The following is a 22,969-nucleotide window of genomic DNA, read 5'->3' on the forward strand; positions in this document are numbered from 1 at the left end:
AAAGTGCATTTTCAATGTAGACTACAGCTATAATAGACTAGTTCTCACGAAATTGAGAAAAATGAATTTTCAAAATAAAAATATATAATTTGATTTAATTGATAACTATTGTATAAAATTCACAGTACACAAGTGCCTTACCTCAACTGACTATGTGGTCTCCAACATTTCTCAATTTAATTGAAAATAGTATGGACATGAAAAATATCAATTATGAGGGAATGATTATATAGGTGAAGGAATGAGGTTTTGATATATTATTGCTAAATTTACATTAAATTCAAATAAAAATCATCAAATTTTTCTTTAATCATGCATTTATTTTCTTACAAAAATTGTTTTTTTAAACGTTTTAAGGAATATATTTCTTTATATTTACTGAGATATTCAATGTTTTAGTGTTATTCCCTCATAAATTCGCATTCCCTCATTAATAATTTTGATGACGGAATGATAAATTCGAACATAGCCTACAAAAAATTGTTGTGCATAACCTCAAATTAAATTGCAACTTAAGGGAAGTTGTTTACTCCTGAAAACATGTAAAACAATATAATAATTATTACAAAATAAAATAATTACCTTGTTCTAATTTGAGGTGAAGGCATGATACATAAAAATGTAAAATTTAAATAATGAAACGAAAGTTAGTTGACTGCAATACATCTCTTCGCGCTGTACAACAATACTGATCTGGTTACATTGGCAGTACTGCCAACTACAAAATGTTATAAGCGTGGCAATATACTATCTAATTCAAAAGTATAATGCAAATGTTAATAAAAAAGTGAGGGAATGATATTTTTTTTGGGGACCCAGATAAAAATTAAATTTTATAATGATTTTGTTCTTGGTATATAATGGAAATTATATTTACTGTAAAATACAGTATTTTTAAAGAAATTAATATCATAAAAATAGTTATTTACATAAAACAAAATGAATTAATGATATAATATCATTGTAATGTTGAGAATGGGACACGATGAAAGAATGATATTTAAAGTATTCAGTCAACTGCTATTTTTTATTTTGGGATGAGTACACTAAAATTATGTATGGTTCGATTAGCTATAATGGTACAGTTTTCGTAAAAAAAAAAAATACAAAGCTTATGACATAATATTTCTAACACATAAAACTGAGTATGGACACGATTTTCGTAAATTCCGGAGAACCAGTCAATACTTTCTGACTATCTCAGGTGTGAATTGTGCCCTGTGCCTTAACGTAAGCAACATTTTTAATTAGCGATTGTAAAGAAAGGAGCCTGTATAGTTTAAAGTTGATATTATCACACCCTTTTAAAATGATAAAGTATATCAATCATATCGTTGCTTCAAATATATTTGCATTGATATTTATTCCACAGGATGTGTAGCCAGCCATTAAACATAGTATTTTTGTTAAGCTGTTTGCATGGTAGACTACTTGTGGATTTTTTTTTCCTGTTTCGTGCTATCTTGAACGTATAACAAAAAAATTAATTTTGATCTTTTGAGTCAACAGCACAAAAGTTTGAAAATAGTATTTTGTGAAAGTTTGAGGTTAGAATTTAAGTTATAATCTTAAACTAATATTTGATAAATTGTTGATGTGTAGAATACAGTTGTGCTGTCGTTAACTCATAACAGCGTACTCTTAATGCACACACATTGCTCAAAGAATTCTTATCAACTTCGATTAGTGTGTAGCATTTGCTCCTGGCTTATCCATTGAATAATTATTTGCTTGTCAACATCAACTTTTGCGTTTATCTGCGTAACAACATGACCTGTGTAATACACGTTAAAAGGCACAATGCCTAGTAAACTAACTTGACCTTAACCAACTGACTCGCACAATGACTCGCACTATACAATCATGCCCGTCGTCTGTGTTCCTGTGGGGACCGGCCGTATACACGGGATGAAATATTCACATGAAATATGGCAGTGCTGACAACCACGTTGATGAAAAATGACATTTTTTTTATGTTGCTCGTTATAAATCATTTGAAATCTTATCGTTATTTCATGCTAGGTTCCTTCGTGGAAATTTGTCACCATTGTCTGTGTGTTTCTCACGCAAATCACTGGTCAGCACTTCGAAAACGATTAAAGTTTCCAAAAAACTTTTCTAATGTTAAAATCCTGATTTATATTTTCTTGATGTGTAATCGAAAAGTAGTAACAGTGAATGTAAATTAAATTAAAAAAAAAAAAAAAGATCTTCAAGAAAGAATTTTATTGAATTTTGAAGTATTTCAGTTCGTTGGTGGTTATTGCAGTGTTATTTATATATATGTGTGTGTGTATTATATATATATATATCAGATAATACATGTGACCTTTTATTTAATTTGATTTTACTCATTGGAATTAAATATTTTTATTCGTCGAAATTTAACCATGTCAAATTTCTCTGAAATAGGTTTAGTTAACCTAAATTCAAATTATTTTTTTACAGTTGAGTCAAGTGTTTCATTTCGACGAAGTATCCTCCATTCAGAAAAAAGTTCTACCTGGAACCATACTTCATGATTAAATAACTGGTTAAAATTTACTTGCAACACTGGAATTTAATATTAATAATTATGCTTAACATATGCAGAAAACATTTGAAATAGAAAGTAATTAATTCCAAAAATTACTGGAAATTTGTGTGTGTGTGTGTGTGTGTATATATATATATATATATAAAAGAAACCTGTAAAAGTCAAAGTAATTTGAGCTTGAAATTGTTTAGCAAACATGTGAAGTGTGGCGTGGGCATTTAGGGTAGGCTTTGGGCTTTGACTGGACTCAGTAAGCTGCCTCTTACCACTCACCACCACTTGGCAGCAGTGCTGTGTTTGGTATATTTCTGTATAGTCCATTCCATGAGTGAGTGCATTTTTTTGACCCCTATCTGGGCACACATACAGTGTGCAGAGCTTTAAAAATAAACTTGCTATTTAAAAACTGCCCAAGATATCAAAGTGGTGTCTACGAAAAGCACAGAAGAGTACGCTGAGGTATATGAGTAATTCTATTTCCTGATTTCTTTTTTAAACTGTATTTTTATAAGAGTGAAAATGTCTTAAATGCTGTTTTCAGAGTAATTTTTAGGCATGAAACATCCGGTAGATATTCTTGAAAACAATCAAGTGACTTGCACCGTTATATTCATTTCTCCGCCATGTAATGTTACGGCTACCACTCAATTCTCATAGTTGCTCTGTGGTCAATGCCAGTTCAGTGCCTTGCGCTTAAGGGCGATACCGCGCTAGAAGCACCAGCGAGCGTCGCACCTATCATCCCGCCTCACTGTCACAAATACACCTGACTATGAGGGCGCCGTAAATAAGCTGTCATTCTACAAAAATTATCGCGTTGAATAAAATAAAGTACTTTGTTCTCAAAGATTTGGGGTAGGCAACCATTTGACCAGTATTTTGGTCCTGAAGGATGGAGGCATACTCTGCTATTCAGCGGTGAGATACGCTATCTCGTGCATTGGTGGATCCAGAAGGGGGGGGGGGGGGATAGCGGTGGCATTCTCCCCCCCCCCCCCACACCCTGAATAATTTCTGAATTTCCTAATCATAGTTTTCCAAAGTTACCAAACTATTATTTTACTGCAGTGCTATATATAATGTGACGTTATTGAATTAGAAATCAAATGCACACGACTAAATAAGTACAAAATAATTTATTATTATTCATCTTCCAACCCACTGTTAAATAGAACAGCAAGCTAATTAAGACCATACTAAACTTAGTGTTCGGTATTTCAATTCTAAATAAACTAAAATTTATTAGAAAAGTTATATGACCCCTCCTTGAGCTTCATTCGTGAGACGGCGGGCTGTGTCCGTGTGGCGGTCGGCTCGTGACGGGGCGGAAGTCCCGCTCCGCTGGTAGCCGCGGTCCCCGCCTGCGGACAGACGAGGCTGCCGTGGACTAGCCAGGTCGAGCCACCCGCGCAGCTGCGGACAGCAGTTCTGGCGTGAACGTTAGTTTCTTGCGTGCTGTGGGTCAACATTTCCCTACGTGATCCCTACGTCTGTCAAGTTTTATTTGTCAAATAAAAATTCCGGCTAGCGTAACGAAATGTCATGGATCAGCTCACAAATTTAGTTCCCCCCCCCCCCCCTTTTCTTTTCAAAGTGCCTCTTTTCCATCGTAACAAACAAAATGTTGGACATAAATGATTCAAAACACAGTAGGTACGTCCTTTGGCAGGATCGTATTTTCCCGAAGCCGTCTCTTAAATAAAAAAAAATAAAAAAATCAATTTACTAGTAAAATTGTGGGCGTGTGTAAATTTTTTCTCGTGTGGGAACTTCATTATATTTATTTTTGCATAAAGGTTAGCATGGCACGACCTTTACCCTGGGTATCTGGCGTCTTGGTCTTGCGATTACAGTTTCAGCTGGTATGTTAGGGCAGTGTAGCTTCGCGTGATAGTGGGTTTTGGAGCCCTCGTCCTGTCACATTGTGCCCTCAAGCATTTAATGTGTTCCGGATAAGTAGTTGTATATAGTACAGTTTGTTTGGAAACCCACCCGACATATTTAGGGAGGTGATTGATTCCTTAAGGAAATTGAGGTCGATTCTATTTAAGCCATTTACAGTGATATTTGCCATTGTAAATAAGTTTTATAGATAGCATTTTTGTAAAATATACTACACTGTTTTTAATTTCTGGGACAATGTTTTATTCTACGGAGTTATTCGCCATATCAACAAACTGCAAGTCTTACAGCGTTTCTTTCAACGAAATTATAGGCGGTTAGCACACCTTTATTGACTACAAAATTTATGCCTTCCAGTGTTAAAGTTTGATAATGCAGTTTTTTCTTTACAGATTTACGATTTAATTGGGGGGAGGGGGGGACGACGACACCCCTCGTGTTGCAACTATCTAGGACGTATCATTTCGGTGCAAAACGCAATGAAAAAATCCCAGTGATACCATGACTTAACGCTCTGAAGTAGCAATGCTTTGTCTACGCGGAAGTTGTTGCAATGACATGACAGCAACCTTCGGCTGACTGGTTCCGACGGATGAACAAAAACGCGCAACGGCAGTTGTTCGTTCGCTTCACGTGTGTTTTCTGCATCAGTGGAGCGAAAATTTCGAGGTTCGCTCGGAAGGTAATGACCGAGATGCAGTGGGCTGCTAGCTACATGCACCAAAACTGTTTTTTTATTATTATTGTTCTGCTCTGTTTCTTCATGGTGACAGTCGGTGTGCAGTTCCCCGTCGGAAGTATTGCCCACGTCCCAGGTGTTGCATCATTGCCGCCGTAACTTCTTGCGCTGCAGCGTAGGGACGGTTGTGTTTGTTACGACGGCATCAAATATCCGTAGCATCGGAAAGCAAAAAAAAATTTTTTTTTTTTAAGAATTCGTTTTGGTAAAGGGAAAGGTTTTTTTTATTAAAAATTTTTGTTCGAAGGGGAAATAAATCCGAAGAAAATATACACCATCCCAGAAATTAAAGGTTTATTTAAAATACCATCTTTAAAATTGAATTTCAAAGGTTGATATCACGTTTGGAATTAAGCTAGGGTTGTAAGTGGAAAGTGTCGTGAATAAAGTATACCACAATAATATTGTTAGTGATGCAAGTATATCCGAACGACCTGTTGGCCGGCGGTAGGGGAGGTAGGGGGGCGACGCAGCCGGCGCGGTGGGACCCGAACAATCGCGGCGCACGGCACAAATAAGGCGGGAACGGCCGGCGGCCCTAGAAGGCCTTGACGCCGCGGTGGAATGGGGTCGACACTCCCGTAACGGCGCGCCCCGCCTACAGCAGCGCCGCGAGAAGTCCTCCCGCCGCGGAGGAGGAAGCTGCGTGCACGCCGGGTGGAGGGGGGAAGCAGGGAGGGGAGGGAGGGTCCCCTCGGCGGTCCGCGGGAGTGAAAGCCTCCAGTTGCGTCACGACCGTCGGCGGGTTGAGTCACTCGTCCCCGGGCCAGCCGTGCAGTGCGCGTGGGGCCGCGTGGCAGCTGGACCGCTCTCGTCGGTGCAGGAGGACCGGAGGACTGGCGTTTTCTGGATTTATCCTCTTCGGACATCGTCGTGAGTGCATCTGGTAGCCTACATTTCCACTTTGATCGCCTGTACCCATCTGTATGGCCAGTTGCAGTTGTGGGCAGGGGCGCAACAACTACATTTCCAAAAGGGGGGGGGCAATATACCTTTTTATAAAGCGGAAGTTCCTCCCCTGGGAAAATTTGTATTTCAAGGTGGAAAATGGTGCTATTTAAGCAGTTTTACTATCTAAAAATTGATTACACAGCACTTTCTTTGCCCCCGTTTGCCCCCACTTCAAGGTTTCAGAGGGGGGGCAAAATACCCTTGCCCCCCCCCCTGTTGTTGCGTCCCTGGTTGCGGGTACATGAATTTTGTTTTGGGGAAAGAAAAGGAGGGGGGGGGGGGGGGGTTGGAAATTCGGAGAAAAAAACTAAAAAATAAAATAAAATTAGAACACATGTATTGAAAAAAATATATATGGGCCTACAATAGGCGCCGCAGGCGGCGTGGATTTCTGGCAGTGTAACGTATTCTCGTCACTGAAATTTTGCAAATTTTTTCATAACTTGGGGGAGAGGATATATATACCCCTATCATGGGCATGGATGCTAGAGGGTTGGGCAGGGGGGCGGGGCCTCCCCTGGAATCAGAAAGCCCCTCTGTCATGGGGTCCCTAATGTAACTCCAGCCCCCTTCCTTTCCTGGGAATGCTACATATTTTCGTCCCTGCTTCCGCCACTGGTCAGTTGAACCAGTAGAGTTGAGGTGTGAATCTCGTTCCGTAATTGGATTGATAATGGTTTTCTGTTGCACTATGGTGTTTTGAGCGTGAAACGAAGATTATAGGGAACTTCGAATATAAACCGATCTAACTGGTGGTTCATAACAACGAATTTCTCGGATTATCATATTGCGAGCTGACATATTCATAACTTGTACGAACTTTATGAATGATTCACAACATTCAAGAAAAAATATATACATGTGTGTATGTGCACGCACCCGTGCGTGCGAAAAAAAAAATTCTTCTAGCGTTACATTCCTTCCCAAATGAAATGCCCATATTGTGCTTGAAGTGGTCGTATTTTAGTTTACTGCTTTGAAAGGATTTTTTTGTCTGAATTACTATCAGTATTAAATAGAGGACCCTTTTCACCTGTTTTCTAAAAGCTTTTAAATACCGTCATGTGTTTATTGAGTCGTTATTAAAAATCGTTAGAGAAGAGGCAGCGACTGCATCTACCATTTGCATGCTATGTCACAGTCGACTGTATCAACTTCAAACCGTTCCAACAAAAATGCACCTAACAGTTCTTCTTCACTGTTACGGTCGATAGCCGAAAATGTATGAACCGAGATTCACGCGAGCGAAGTCGTGTGCGAAATGTTCGGAAGGATGATCCCTGTAGTGACGAATGCAGTATAGTTTTTGGAGAAGAGAGATTTTGAAAGAAAAAAAAAATTCAATACGTGTAAAATAAAATTGAATTACCATTGACAATAACACACTGACATATGGGACTAACATTCGAAAGTGACGTTGCTCTTTACACATAACATTAACATACATACTGTCTTTACTTATATTTTACTTCATTTTTTTTTCATAACTTCGGGGAAGGGAATATATTCCCCCTATCTCTCTCTCTCTCTCTCCCTCCCCCCCCCCCCCCCGTCTCTCATACTGGATCTCTGGATCATTCTTGGGCTAAGATCATTGAATCACAGATCGAAGAGCGGAATGGTGTGAATAGTCATTTGAAACGTCGCCATTTTGCAGCAGCATTTGTTATGAAAAGCGTTGTTCAATCAAGAAACATCAGTAACTTACCATATTGTCTTAAATTCAGTGTTTAGTTGCGTTTCAGTCAAGCGTAATAAAACTGCGACTTAACTGTCCGCGGCGATTGAAGGAGTGCCGAAGGAATCGCTGAATAATTTTTTTTTCTCATACCTGTTTCTTCACTTCGCATTAATGAGTAAATGCTCAGTTTAATATTAGGTGCGTACCAGATTTTTTTATTCAGTTTTCAGGCATTTAAGCTGCGAGAGAAAAGTACGTTGCATATCTGTGTGAGACACCAGCTGGTGAAGTGACCTCGCTTCCTCCACGGTCGGTACAAGTGTCCGTGGCAGACGGGACAACAGACAGACCAGAATGCCGTGCAGGTACACACGCACTCTCGCCCGCTGCTTTTGGGACCGGCGACTTCGCACGTTGGCGGTTCCTTTTACGTTTGTAACGAACGAAAATGGAAATCCCGGCGCGGGCAATTAATTTCTATTTTTGCCCCCTGCGTCGGTGTTGATTCCTAACGAACTTTTTTTTCTCCCCGACCACTCATGGCCACGTGCCAAATTAATCAGCTGAGCGCTGATTTCCAATACTATCCGCTGCCGACGGTATCTGAAGGAATACTTTTAAACGGCAATTTGTCAACGGGTACAAACGACACTGCTTAAAAAAATATAATCACGATAGTGATTTTTTACGTAAAAAAACATTTTAATGGAATGTCAGTTCAACATGACTTTGGTTGTTATTGATCATTCGAGTTAATTTGTTTCTTTATACAGCTGTTAATCCGAATTTACAGCAAAAATCTTTGCCTGGGAGAGATTACAATATGTATTATCTTTAAAACAGAATTCTTGTTATATTTTTGTGATTTCGGAACTGTGAAGCACGTTTTAGCTATAATTAATTGTGTATCGTGCAGAAATTATCATGTATTACTAAAAATTTTCATATATACGGTAAAAATTCTAACTCATTAATAAGTAACGAGTAGTAGACTGTTGTAAAGACTTGTAATTTTTGTAAAATGTTTTGTTCGTGTGTTTGTTTTAATTTTTACGTAGCTATTAGGCTCACTATGTTTTTTTTTGTAATATTTATGTAATTAATACCAAATAGCTCAGAATTTTATGGGCATTGTCATTTAGTACCACTAAATAATGATTTATACGGAACATGCTCCGAATATACACAAACATTTACTTACAATGGGCAGTGAAAGCCACGGTAGGAGAGGAGTGACTTTCCTTTATTTGCCTCGTAATGTAGTAAAGCGAAATGAAACGAAATCCATTCTAGGCGTATGAAAAGTGTGTTCCAGAGATAAAACAATTTTGACAAATCATTAATTATGTTCGCATGTTTTCGCGGCCATTGTCTGAAGAGCTGCAGTAGGTAACTTGCTCCCTGATGGTGGCGACTGCAATGTCGACCGAAACGTCGGTGAATTATTCGCCAAGGACACTGCTACAACCCAGAAGCCAAGCTACTTTTGACAAATCATTGGTTATCCGTGTTAATAAAAATTCAGGACGTCTATGTAAAGACGTAACTTGGTATGTATTTGCTGTTGATAGTCTTGAAAGGACGGATTGTTGCTCTCGTGACGCGGGGGCGCAGTCGGTGACGGTAACTGTCTTTTAGTGATGGCGCGCGACTTCCGGCCTTCGTCGCGCATGACGCACGAGGAAGAAGCGGGCCTCGCCGAGTTGGGGTTGTCGTGGTCGTCGTGGAGAGGTAGGCGGGCGTAACTCACCGGTAAGACCTACCGCGCTTGCAAGTAGCACCGCTCCTTGTCCCTGTGTGTTACGAACATGTTAGTTACAGTTCTGTACACTGCGTGATTACGAATTACAGTAGGTACTCACCCAAAGAATTCCACGTGTCGTTTTAAGCTTGAAAAGTAGGTTTTTTTTTTTTTAATCTGGCGTTAGCGTATTCCTGAATTGTTGATAATATAACCTGGTTTTACACACATTGAGTGTTTCTTTTTATTCTTAAAGTTTTGTTTGTTCGATAAAAATTGTTATGATCTAGTAAAAAAAAAAAAAAACTTCATCTCGCACAGTAGTAAGTTTGGCTCTATTCACTTAACTAATACTGTGACATTATCCAATAAGTTCGCTTTCCAGCAAACCTGGCTGCATATTAGTACACAGCTGATGTGTTTGAAGATTTTCCGTACGTGAAGGATCCACGTAGCGGACGTTTCCTTGAACCGGTGAGTTTTTTTTTTCTCCATTCATTCATTACCACCCAGCGTCTATTTCGACCTCGTCAAACTAGACTTGAAGTCTTAATTCATTCATTAATGCATTCATTCTCCCGTCTCCCACACGCAGTGTCACGGCGGTGGCTTAGGCTTGGTTTATTAACTACGCAAGAAACGCAAGACGCAACATGTTCAGAAATCACATTTTAGAGTAACAGTTTGTAAACTACGCATGGCGCAATAGCGCAACGGAAGTATTGTTAAACTTCCAACTTTCTTGCGAAGTACTCCGAATAATTTTAAATCCTCATTCGTTATGTGCATATAAGCCCACGATGTTATTTTTTGTTATATACACGATGTTAACTTTCTAACATTGATAGAACATAACTATTTAAAAATCAAATATATGACTTTTTTTTGTTTCGTGATCATTATGAATCATCAAAACAAGCCCGGGGTAAAAAATGTTTTCTGCTGTTTTACATTTTTAAGTTACAGAGTTGGTGACGTCTGGCGACTTGCGTGAATTTACGACTGTGACTTTCTTGCGTTGGTTGGGTTTTGCACTGTTGCGTGATTGGAAGTCGGACCAGGGACTAGGCGCGGAACGCGGTTACACGCACACTCCTCCGGTGCGAGCTGGCTTTAGCCGGCGGCTCAGCCCGCCGGCGCCAGTCGCGCGAAAGTTGCCTCAGCTGAATGTCTGTCCTCTGACTTTGCGTGGAAGTATCTCCTTCGTCCCCTTCAGTGCCACTGGTTGAAAGGCGCTCATTGCTTCTCATGAAATAGCTTGTTAGAATATAATTGATGATAATTCAAGACTTTTTTTTTTTAGTTGTAGGCCTGATTCACAGATCCTATTGTGCGCGCCCCAAAATTCTCGTTTGTGCAACTTCGGAGTTGTGCTTCCTAGTTGGCATAACGAATTTCACGTATTTTTAATTTAGTGGACTTCACACAACCAACTCTTCACATATATTATCTCCTAGGTACGTGAAAAAAAAAATCAGATATGATCAGCGAATTTTAGGCCATCTTGTTGAACGATGCCGTATGCGCCGAGAACCAGTTTCTTGAGTAATTAGTAAACGCGTGTGGTGCTACTCTGTGTTTCAAACAATTCGTCGAAAGTAATGACTGAATTCATCAGCTCTGAAATTGTACTTGACGAACGAAGGCCTCATGCGAATCATATGGTTTTCACCACGGTGACTCTGGATTCCCCAACCAGTTTGTAAATTGTTGCCCTGTTCCAAAACCTTTGGGTGAGCGGACGAACTTGCTCGTGGAAATAGGCCACTGAAGAAGCCTGAATGACGCGCTGGGTCGTGGTAACACATAGAACCAATCGCGGTGAATTTCCTTCTCGCCGATATGTATGTCTCTTATGCTTTCCACTTGACTCTCTTTCTCCAGATCCATGTGAGTGTTTTCTGTTATTGTTAGGGCATGAAATAATGACATTCATCGAACTTGGTTGGCCTTGGGGCAACTGTTGTAATAGTTCAAGTACGAAAAGAGTGATATTATGTCAAGGTGCGACGTTGACACCTTGTTGTAGGCGGTTTCTGATATACTGTATCTGGTTTTGTTCATGCTGTTTGCTTTCCGCGATGTCAGTGTCTCCACCCCTTCTTGTGCTCGAGTTACAAGTCCAGGCACACTCTTCAAGTCGGCCTGATTCTGGCCTCTCCTTCATTTTTTGCATTTGCTCGCCATTACTTTTTACCACAATTAATACTATCAAAATATTTGATTATTAAATCTTAATTCTTGTAAAAGAACAATTAAATATCATATAAATAATTACGGATTTGTTGCAGTTCAAATTGATTGTTATACTTGCTATTGGGCTTCCGCGCGGTGGCAAGGAGTCCCGTCCCCCCCCCCCCCCCCCTTTTTTTTATACTCATCCAACTCTATGTTTTGAAAGTGCTGCATGCGTAAGACCCCCAGTAAGTATCTAAAACACCTATCTCGCTTTCTTTTTCTTTCTTTTTTTTGGTCAGTGGAATACGCTCTTACATGTAAATATGTCACACTTTTATGCAAATAGGCTTACGGCGAGGGAATCTTCATTTTTTCTCAAGAGGGGTCCGAAACACTTATCGCAACGACCCGGTGCTTGTAAATTTTATGCCGGGTGCTGGTATCCGAATTCACGATCCTGGCAACACGAGCGTTCTTGTATCCGATTGGTTAGCGCTGTTTGCGAAACACAGGATTAATTGGACTTGGTGCAGGATGTTACCCTCGTTTCTCCATCAGTTTGACGGCGTACCTTGTGACGTACTGCCAGGGCGTTAAGCCTGGAGCTTTGCCGTTACAGATAAAACAAAGCTCGCACGGCGGAGGTGTGTCTCGAGCCTGCGCCGCGTGTGCGTTGAGCGCGCCAGTTGTATCCTGTATGACCGGTAATGCCGTCTCCGCGCCGATAAGGAACTTGGCGCATCCGGCTCCTGAAAGCAGCGAACTGTGGCTGTCCTTCAGCACAGGTGCGAGGCTCCTCGTTCAGGGACGCCAGTTGTGGTACATGCGTGTGCAAGCAACTTGCAACCCACAGTAAAATACCAAACGGGTTTATTGTACATACCTTCAGTTCTGGTACAACGTTGCGGCAGTCTTATAAAACTAGCTTTGCAAGCTTTTCGAAGTGTTGTTCAGCCATTTGGATTGCTCTTGTTAATAAGTACTCACCAAGCTTTTCTTCTGGTTTTTCATAAGTGACGCAGTCGCCCACATTCATTTAGTGATCCAAGTCTCTCTTCTCTGCTCATTATTTCAACCTAACCAGGAAAGCAAAGAAAAAAAGTGTTAGCTGCAAACAAAATTGTACCTACACAGCAGTTAGACGAACCACAGAACTTGCAAATTGACATATGAGGAGTTGTATTCAGGATACATAAAAGTTATTTCTGTTTTAAACAGCTTTGAGAAGTTAACAATATGCATTTAATTATCGCTAAAATACGAACTTTTTTTTTTTTAATGTAAAGGGTCTATATTTTTGGTGACTTTTTCCAGGGTGATCGAGGAGGTTTTGTGAAACACAAACCAAGCCGGAAAAAAAAATCCTACATAGTTTTTCTTTCGTCTGGACAGCTAGAAATAAGGCTTGTTCGTGTGCGACGTCGTAAGAGGGCCTCGTCGGACGGAGGCGAACGTGAGCGCGTACACGTTCGCGAACGCGACATCCGACATGCAAGCAATTGCAGTGACGCACACCAGGGGACGGGCTGTTCGCCTTGCGATTGGCTGGCTGTCTGGCGGAGGGGCGAACGGGCGCGTAGACAGCACGGCCCGTTATACAATGGCACGGAGCCGACCTCCGTAGCGCATTCGGATGCACACCGGCTTGCGGTGCGAGGGGTTCTGGGTTCGAGTCCCGGGTAAGGCACGGGTGTTAATTTACATACGGAGATTTGATTGATAAGATATGATAACAGCTTCGAATAAGGACATATTACCCTATGGCCGTGGGCTTCAGGCTGTAGGCCACTATCATCTTAAAAAAAAAAAAAAAAAAAAGGCACGGAAGCGGAGACGAATCACGTAAACGCACCGGGGTCTTACGAAATGGAGTGTGTACAGTGGCATGTATGCGGACACGAACCGGTACGTGTTAGCTCGGCAATGTCCAATTCCTACATGCGAGCATTTGGCCGCGGGGGTAGCCGTATTTGTTTATGTTCTAAATACATTAAAAATTGTTTCAAGTGCAAGAATACATAGTATTGTATCATTATCTTGTGGTTTATTTTTATCATAGGTCTACGTGTAAATCCCAACCGTGATATATTCTCATATTTCAAATTATTTTCGTAACCGTAAATTGGTTGCCATTTGAAACCCTTGCATGCATCGAGGAAGCCGCAGACGGATAATGAAACGTAAAAATCTTGTGGATCAGGTGTATGTATGTATGTATGTATGTATGTATGTATGTATGTATGTATGTATGTATGTATGTATGTATGTATGTATGTATGTATGTATGTATGAATGTATGCATGCATGTATGTATGTATGTATGTTTCCGTGTCATTGTAGAAGGGGCGTTACTCAATGTCTACGGGCAGTGATCAAGTGCGGTGTGGGACTATGTTCCATACTAACTTGTACTTACATCGTATAGTATTTTCATTCATATGGATCCAGAAACTATTAAACATAATGAAGTTCGCCAATCATTTTAAGTTTTATACATCGTAATTACCTATCTGATTTGGTTTTAACAAAGCACAAATTTACCCATACTTGTACTTCACAAAACAGTTTCGCATAGATGTGTACAATTATTGTTAAAAAAAAATTGTAGAACTGCTCCTCTTCAAAAATATAAACAAAGATAACTTTAAATTTAAAAAAAATTCCGTGTGTGTATTAATAAATTGACATGATGAATTTGCTCTATTTTTAAGTAGGGTTTCTTTTCTCTAGTAGTCTATGCATAATTATTTTTTTAAAATTACAATTTCAAAGATTTTGGTTCTTTTTCGATTCACAGTATTCTATCTTACATATCAGTTGATTTAATTTTTCATAAATCTAGCATTTGAGATAGTTAATATCATTTTCTGTGATTTTTCCACACTGAGGTACACTTTAAATATAGTAAATATTGCTGTACATACATACATAAACACACACAAGCTAGCTTTGCGAGTGATATATTTCTGTAAAACCTAGAGTGAATTTGTTTAAATGGTGTAAAAAAAGGGGACGGGTGGTATTATGTGATATAGTACTCGACGCCTTCACGCCTTCAAAACAGCTGGATTACTAACAATAAATTCGTTATTCTGGGCGACTGCTACCTGAAGCATTGCTCTACAAAATACGCGCCCTTTGACAATCTCGGCAAGCCTGAAACCTCGTTCCGAGATCGCGTGGACAATTCGCTCTAGCGTGTGTTCACAATTACGCCAAAATATTATGATCGCGTAGGTAAACATTCTTAGAATAAATATCGCTCTTACAGCTTACTTCTTTTTTTTTTATTTACGTAGTTTTGTTTTCCGTATATTTAAGTGAAAATTGTGGAGACATTTTTGTCTGTACATGTTAATTTTGTCCTGGTTTTGGTTTCAACATAAATAAATTTAGCCACGGTATGGCGTGGTCCATGAAATGTAATAGATATTATTTTTGCCGTTTATGCAAGCTGGTTCGGTTAGGATATTCTTATTATAGTTTTGCGTTTTATGCAAGCCTGTTCAGTTAGGATATCCTGAACTACCAAATAATGCTAACGTACGCACAACTTGCTTGCTTAAAAAAATAAACTGTGAATGGCTGTTTCCCGTTCCGGACAATTGCGATAAAACGTTTATCTGACGAGCGCGGGATCTGCTAGGAATCTCCGTCCTTCAAGGTCGTCGCCATCATTGATGTGCGCCGTGGGTCGGCTGCTAAATGCACTAGCGATAGTTGTTTGGCTTGCAACTAGCGACTCTGCGGTAACGTCGGTGTCGAACCACTCCAGTCGACAGAGCTTCAGAATGTTGGTTCCATCCCATTTACTTTATATATACAGTTTATACATACAATTTATTCATTATTCCATGCCAATGATTTTGACCGGGTTCTTTTTGTTTGGCCATATTTTGTGCTTTTGTCTCCCAAATAAATGGTCGCCCTGGAATTTTCGCTAGGGGTGTATCAGAACGTTAACCCGACGACACATTTTTCTTGCAAACGCAGGAAGCAGCAGTGATTGAGCGGCAAACATATGAACCGAGAGACGCCATCTTCTTTTCACAATGTTTTAGGCAAGTACAATTTTCTATCGTGAAGGTTTTTAAATTGAGCTTCGTTAAACCGAAGTGTATAATCTTTTTTAATTTATTGGAATGGCTGATAATAATAGTGTCTGGCTGCTACAAATAGTATCTCTACACATAAAAATTTTCCTGTTCTTTTACAAAATATTTCTTTTTAGAAACCAGTTTCCAAGAAATAGTTTGTGATACTACAATAAAGTTAGTGTAATTTCATACAACCCATGGCTATGGTTATTATTTTTGCACGTATAAAATACGTTTTTCGAGATAATACTGAGCATTTCGTACGAAAATTGGCGCATGATTTTATATATTAATTGATGTTTCATTCAAGCTGATTTTTTTAACAATGGAAAAGATAATCGAATATTCAATAATTGAACTTTATTTTGTTTTATAATGCTTATTAATGTGCGCAGTTAATACCGGAAAGCTATTGAGGAAACGGTCTACAGATAATTTTAAGTATTTGAGGTACTAGGACAACATAAACCATAAATGCCCGGGTAAGAATACGAACCTAGTATTAATGCGAACAATATTTTGTAGTGATACTTCTGTTCCATTTACAAAAATAAAATACAGTGTAAGTAGTCATTGGGATTTATTATTGAATTAATTTTTTGGGAATGGCTATTACTGTAATATTGTTAATAGAACGTAAGTTATATGATTTGTAAATTTCTTAATGTACCTATATCTGTCTTAAGAAAATAACATTATTGCGCCTATTTTTAGCATATTGCCTTAAGAGTTTATATTATGTATACATTATACATTGCACTTAGTTTTTCATTGTTAGATTGTTTTTTATTTTATCACGAACGAGTTATTTTCGTGCAAAGTATATCTTGGGCTATCTTAGAAGAAATGTTAATGTGTGGCGTTGACAGCCCTGTATGCTGAGGTGGCGCACAAACTAATCCACACTGATCGCGGAATAAGTCAGAAACTTTCCTGTCGTCCCGCGATGAGATGTTATTTCGTCATTACGGCTGCTTCGATCCCGGGTTGCTACAGTGCGTTTCATTCTTAGCTTGTAGCGTGCAGTGTAGTGGGCATGTACTCTTCTTTTTCCAAAGCACGCGCCATAGCCCACGCAAAATATTAGATACATTTCTGTAATGTTTAAGCAAGTTCACGAAAGACACACATGCGTCGTATGCCATCAATGCGATCATGTAACCGGCCATAAGTTGATATCGTAAAAAATATGGCGGGTTTAGTGAAAAAAAAAGGGAAACGTCACACACGTCTATGTTCGTTAACTGTTAATGGACCCGAAATAAATCAAATGCTAGTAAATACTGTGCACTTCAAGCAAAAACATCAGGGTTCCTTCCGAAACAGCTCAAAACTCGGGGATACCAACCTAGTTCTTAGCAAGAGGAAAAATAATTAACCAAAACTCGTCTGTGTATCGATTTTTTTTGACTGTAGTGAAGATCATTCCAGAACTTTAGGTAACATTCTCTAAAACTCGACTTTCTCATGGAGAATTGAGTAGCAATTGAGGGGGAGGGAGGCAAATTTAGGGTATGTATACTCGTGTGTTGGCCAGTTAGTTATGGAGCAGCAGGACCATCAGCCGACCATGGAGGAATAATACACGCTGAGAGAGAGAGGGGGGGAGCGAGTCCGTGTGGGTGTTTGGAGAGGTAAGTATTTGTAATGGCCAGCAGTAAAATTCTAAATGATGTAGTTGTTGTTGAACGTAATATTTAAATGGTAGTTGTAACTTTGTTTGATGTTGCATTGTTTGGCCCTCATTTGTTTTTCTTGCGATATTTTTTTTCCTGGTTACATTTAGTGTTAAAGAGTTTGTTAAATGCTCTTGTGGCGGCCATATTTCTTTCAATTAATAGTTATCTTTTCATTAGCTCTCCAATCACCGGTGTTAAGTTAAATTATATTTATTATGTATTTTGACACGTATAATTATGTTGAGATGTACAGCCATAAATGTTTTTGCCTAGTTGGCTTATAATAATTTTCACTATATTTTGGATTGTGTTGTTTTCCAACAACCGATTAAGTAGAAATATTATAAATATCTATTTATTGCCACAAATGTCCGCCTTTTTGAAGACGACAATAAAACGATTATAGTTAACCTACGTATTTTTTTGTTAATGTTTTTCCTGCCACCTGGTACAGAACTACTCATTAGGTGATCTTTCATTTGATTTTGATTTCTTAACATGCAGGTGAGGTCCCATCTGGGAACATCTTGTTTACCTTAGAATTTTGTGTGTGTAAACTTGGTAACCAGAGTTTAAGCTTGCATTGAGTGGTGTGTTTACCCGTTGGGACCGACCTCAAGTGTTTTTTTTTTTTTTGCCAAACTAATATGCTGCTTCGAAATGGAATTTTTTTCCATGTACGTGTAACTTATAGTTATATAAAGTGGCAACTATAGTATGAACGGTTGTCAATTTTTCGCTTTAAGTTTATAATAACCCGTTTAAAAAGTTTTTATTTTGTGTTTCGTCATTGAAAAGACTGAAATTTGCTGAAACTTAAGTTTGCGTGAAAGCAACTAAAATATATTAAGAATTAGAAAATAAGTAACTTGCGAGAGAGAGAGAACAACGAATGCGGAGAATATTGGAGAAATATTCAAGACATCGTGAATGTAAGTCCTATTTAAAATACGTTGCATGCCGGATAATTAAGTTACTTGGCTCCAGACTTGTAGTAACGATATAAGGGTCGATATGCGGAAACACTTTTTTTTGTTACATGGTTTGCCGTGTATTCTAAACTTGTCTAAGTAGGATTGCATAATAATGACCCAACAGTTCGTTATTTTATCACAAAATTTTTGCCACGCATATTCAGTTTAAACATTTTAAAAGTACTTGGGAAAAATTGTTTGAAACTACTTGTACCAACCTTCGGAGGCATTTTGTTTGATAGTTAGTTGCAGGACTGTTCGGTCAAAAGTTTCTCTGTGGCATATCACAACTTTTTTTAGACAGCACTTGAGGAACGTGCTCTGTAATTGCCCCAACTCAGTAGAAACGTCGTGAGCTATCGCCGGGCGATTGCGCAGTAAGGCCGGCCGGGTATGCCCCTAGGCCTGACGTCATCGCGAGCCACGTAATACTAAGTCGTCACTTAGTCGACGCCACGCCGTATCCGGGAACTGGAGTTGTGTGTTTCCTCTGAACACGTTTCCGAGGTGGTGATGGATGGGGAGAACTGTTTCCTGGAACAGCACTAGACATTCTGTAGTTCGTCCGCAGTATTGGCAATTCCCTTCGTTATAGAGAAGTTCTGAATATATATAGTTAGCATGATTAAAAACTGCATACGAACAACCATACCATAAGGGGGAAATATTGGCACCTATTTGGCGTTGTCATTACCTTTATTTAAGGGCTAATTCTATAATCTGAACTGGATACCTCATTTGTATTTGTCCCGTCACAGATATTTTCCAACATATGTTCATTTAGTGTGATATAGTGGGTGTAAAAAGTGACTAAGACTTCGTAATATCATCGCTTGTGCGACCATTTACATCCATTATATTACGTTAACTTAATTGAACATCTCCCGATAAAAATATTTTTAACAGAACAGGAATCGAGTTAAAATTTTAGAAATAGACTTAAATACAAGTATCGTAATTAGGAGATTATGAAAAAAAAATCAACTTGGCGTGAGACCGTGCCGGAAATCATATTAATGGATTCCTTGTGAAGTCATTGGCGTTTAGTATTAAATTCATTTTTGGGAATATCTTCCTTCAACTTCAATACTACTGTCAATAGACACGACGAAATAAAAATTGTTTCGACATAAAAACTGTTAAAACTAATATGTCGCACTTGCGTGTCTTAAAAAAAAAGGGGGGGGGGACGCATATCGCCATGCCCCCCAACTGAACCCTGAATAATCTTTAATCATAGTTTTCCAAACTTACTAAAGTATTGTTTTACCGCAGTGCTATAGATAATATGATGTTTTAGAATCACATTAAAATGTACTAGAAAATTTCATTTGGCCCTCCTCTGATCATCATTCTGAATCTGCCCTCTATATGTCGAATTTTGTTTCCTGTTTATCTTTCCTTAAACTTATAGTTTAGTATAGTAGACAGGGCATGGATTTGTATCTATAGAGTATAGAGCATTAAATTATTTTATTAAAAAAAGTATGAAGCTTTTTTTTTAGGATATTTCGAAGAAATACGTTACCATAGTGCCAATTCAAGTAATTTTTTCTAAATGTTTTCATTTCATAGTTCATAAACTCCAAAACCATCGTCAACTCCAAAGTTATATATATATAATCACAATTTTATGGACACGATAACTTCCGCAATTTTCCACAAATCTCTTTAATCTGATACATAAAATCTAATAGTGAAAATCTCGGTCAAGTTTGTTAATGGGCAGTTTCCAACCAAAGGGGTAGAAATGGGGAAGGTTTTTGAAAAACAGAAAAATCGCTGTAACTCTCATAATATGGAAAATATCACATCAGTTTGAAGATTATATAACTCGTAGGAGTAATAACAAAACATTTTGTGTAAAAACATTAACCACTGGAGTTGCAATCTCGTTCCTATATCCTATTGGATGAACCACGATGGGTGCAAAACTGTTGGGCCTTTGAAGATCACCACCCAACGCGAGATCGACTTGGATTACGTTTGTGACCACTTATTTAAGTAGTTCGATAGCTCGATCCGAGGTCAGTCCTCGTGAATCGATTGTGTTGAATTTTTAAACCACTTCTTTAAACGTTATTCATTTGAAATAAGCTAATGGAGAAATTAGTATTTAGGCTAAATTACTTTGGTCATGAACACGAATAAAGTAATAATTTCTTTTTCTTTTAATGGGTTTGATCATCACCGTAAGTTTCTGTAAGTGCGTGGGTTACTTGTTTAGTTTGTAAAAAAAACATTTATTTGAATACATAAAAAGAATATTTCCACTAAATTATAATCCAGACCTTTATTACAGAAATAAATGAAAAATTTGTTCTTGAAACGCAACACAAATTGTTTTGGGAATTTAAGCTATTTTACATTTGCCACAAAAAAAGTCCAAGCGACAATAGCAATACAAAGAACTATGGTGACATCACCGTACTATTCCGTAGTGTCTTCTTCAGACGAGAAAAAAAGCGAATAGACGCGTCCGGAATGCACTCGGCGAACACACACAAACAGACACACCTTACAAGGTCGACAAGTGCCAGGGTCAAAGACAAGCGGTAGCTTACCCACAAAGTAAACTGTGCTGCTCGCTAGTAATGTTTCTGCTAAAAAAAAAAAAAATACACAGTTTTATTTTTATTTGAATCTTAGTTCTCTAAATTATACTTTAAATATTTTACTAAGTGGTAGAAGTAGTAAATGTCGAGTATCGTCGTCAACAAATATGCCTGATCTTGGAATTAACTCAGTGTAGTTTCTGCTTCGTTAAGTTTGTTGCCTGCACTTTGAGCTATGAATTGCTATCAGGTATGAAATTATTCCCCCCCCCCCTCCTCCTTTTCCATTACGTACGTAATGTTCAATAGTTGTGATTTTAGATAGTAGCGTCATATAATTTTTTTTTCCCCCAAAGGTTTCTCACTTTCATCTTTGTCGGATGCCGAAGTGATGGATTGCTGTTGTTGACCTTGCTTTCTCTTTCTTTCTACGCGTTTTCTTCTGTTGGTCGCAGGCTTCAAGGTAGATAAAAAATGCGGCCAAGAAAAAGTCATTCGCGTCGAGCTCTTTCTATTTATTGTTAGTAGGTATTTATATTTAGGAGAAGGCTTCTTAAGGGGCCTCCCTAGTAGCATCAGAAGTTAGTGGAACACTATGTTTTTAAAATATTGATGGGACTTTATTAATCGACACTACGAATCTGAAAATTTTTCACCCACGAGAAGATACTACACGAATTGTCTGTATATGTTTACATTTTTGTTTTTTTCTATCAAAATATGAAATAAAAAATCACCAACTTGTCCAACTTTGGGGCCATTTTATACTGCTTAGAAGAATGACAGAAAAAAAGTAGAAGTCTAGAAAAAAAGATAATTTTTTTCTGAAGAAATTCATGTATTTAAAACATATAGTCATCGCTTTGGATTCCGAGGTTTCTTTTCCGCAATTTCTGCAAATCCTGAAAGTTTTCCGCCGTCTCGTGCTGCCGCTCGGCGAAGCCAGCTCGCAGCCCAGAGCTCTGGTAGCGGGGTGGGGGAACCCGCGCCCGGAGGGGAGGCAGGCTACCTGTGTGTGCGTGCGTGCGTGAAAGGGAGACAACCCACAACCGGCAACAAAAGATAATCCCGTGACCGAAAGAAATTCTCAGAATTGCTTTTAGTGTGCCTCGCCACAGTACCATGTGCTCGACTTACTCTGTGACTATATTCGTGTATCTCTAAAACATCGCTTTTGTTTAAACTACAAATATCCTAAAGCTTACCATACTAGATCATGTATTACGAAATAAAGTATTGAAACTGATCAATCAACACATTGAAAGTTGTCGTAAAAACTATTTATTGGTGGCTTTACAGTCTCGCTAGCTAATTCGACATAATTTATATTTAACTGTTAACATGAAAATACACTTCATTTTTCTTCCTTCTATTTTTAATAAAAATTCAAAAAAACAATTACTATACTACCCAATATTTTTTAAAATTATTTTAGTTTTCCAAAATTATTTTACACATCTTACAATGCCGGGGAAAAATTTTATACTGGTATTAACCAAATGATTAACTATTTACAACAGTTTTGATACTTTAAAATGTAGCTTTATATAAAATGTATCTTAAATTAAAAGAAATATCGTATTTTGAAAACTAAATGTCATTTTGCTATGCTTTTTGGTTGGATAGATATCTGATTGTCTGCACTGTTTTAAAAATGTTCGTGGAATGATAAATAAAAAAGTTTAAACTAGGGAAGTTCTATATTAAATAAGCTAGTCAGAAGTATATAAATGTTCCTCCTGGCGCAGGAGTCACGAGGAGGATTGAAGATAGGGTCAGTGACCGATCGTTCACATATGTAGTTATGGATGGTACGTTATTAATTACAAAATTCAAAAACCATTTTGAAGTTAAAAAGTATAATTAGTGGCAATGTTTAATAAAGATGACGTAAATTTTCAGATAAACTTATTTCTACAGCTCGATTAATTAATAA

General features: G+C 38.4%; 1 protein-coding gene across 3 annotated transcripts in view; it reads left to right on the plus strand.

The window, feature by feature from the left end:
• LOC134543176 (E3 ubiquitin-protein ligase RNF19A-like) overlaps positions 1-22,969 on the plus strand; it is a 254,720-nt gene that overhangs the window by 51,639 nt on the left and 180,112 nt on the right. Inside the window, exon 1 of one of the 3 annotated variants that reach the window (XM_063388064.1) lies at positions 5,913-6,063. The exons of 1 other annotated variant lie outside the window; for it this stretch is intronic. The gene's annotated coding sequence lies outside the window, so the exon portion shown is untranslated. Of the gene's footprint in view, positions 1-5,912; positions 6,064-22,969 lie in introns of those variants that run through there. One more of the 3 variants, XM_063388063.1, reaches the window with a different exon arrangement.

The sequence above is a fragment of the Bacillus rossius genome (assembly GCF_032445375.1).
Source record: "Bacillus rossius redtenbacheri isolate Brsri chromosome 9 unlocalized genomic scaffold, Brsri_v3 Brsri_v3_scf9_2, whole genome shotgun sequence".
NCBI lineage: Eukaryota > Metazoa > Arthropoda > Insecta > Phasmatodea > Bacillidae > Bacillus > Bacillus rossius.